We start from the raw sequence: 1,193 nt of genomic DNA on the forward strand, positions 1-1,193 counted from the left end.
AACATTATAGTTTCAAACACATACCCATCAATCCTGCGTGTTCACCTTTTCCACCCCCAACATACCCACAATTCCATGGACCATCTGACCCAGTGTGTTATTTTTGTGGGTGTAGACCAATACAATGAGAAGGAATTGTTGTACACGGATAATGGAGAGGAAACATAGATGTTCTCAAATAGAGGGGAGAGTGTCTCTCAAGAGCAAGGCTGGCTCCTAATTTGAGAGGACAGACCAGTGTGTCAAGTCCTCAGCATTGTTGCAAGTATCTATGAATCTTGACCTTCAAGCAATGAAGCTTGGTTGCCAATGTGGGCCCCAAGGAGAGGGAGAGAGAGAGCGAGAATAGATGGAAGAGGGGGTAACTGGGGGTCAATGGAAGTGTTCTGTATGATCTTGCAATATGGATACAGGCCATGATAAATTTCAACAAAAATTTATAAAAGTGTATGGTCTAAAATATAATCCATATTGTGGACTACTGAGCATGGTTGGTAGCTATGTCCCAATATTTGTACATCAGTTGTAGCAAATGTAACATCCACATGTAAAAACATCATTGGTGAGGTAGAGGATGTTGGGTATATGGGAGATACCTATATTCTGTGTATGACTTTACTGTGACCTTAAAATTTTGAAGACATAATGAAAAATAAAAGAGGTAAGACACTGAGGAAGAAATAGAAAAGATTGCCTTGCCACTATACATACAGAATAACACCTATTAGAATGATGAAAGACAAAACCTTAAAAAAAAACATAAAAAGTTCATTTTTGTTTTCTTTATCTGAGGTCCTCATATACCCCCTCTATATGAAGTCCCCATATAACCCCCACCCCCCTTACCTCACTCCTCCCCCCAAAACAACAACCTCCTCCATCATCATGAGACATTCATTGCATATGGTGAATACATCTCTGGGCACCGCTGCACCTCATGGTCAGTGGTCCACACCATAGCACACACTCCCACATTCCACCCAGTGGGCCATGGGAGGACATACAATGTCTGGTAACTGTCCCTGCAGCACCACCCAGGACAACTCCAAGTCCCAAAATCACCCCCACATCTCATCTCCTCCCACTCCCTACCCCCAGCAGCCACAATGGCCCCTTTCTCCACACCAATGCCATATTTTCTTCGATTACTAATCACAATAGTTCATGAACAGAATATCAGTAAGTCCACTCTA

Source organism: Dasypus novemcinctus, chromosome 31 (genome assembly GCF_030445035.2).
Source record: "Dasypus novemcinctus isolate mDasNov1 chromosome 31, mDasNov1.1.hap2, whole genome shotgun sequence".
Classification (NCBI taxonomy): Eukaryota; Metazoa; Chordata; class Mammalia; order Cingulata; family Dasypodidae; genus Dasypus; species Dasypus novemcinctus.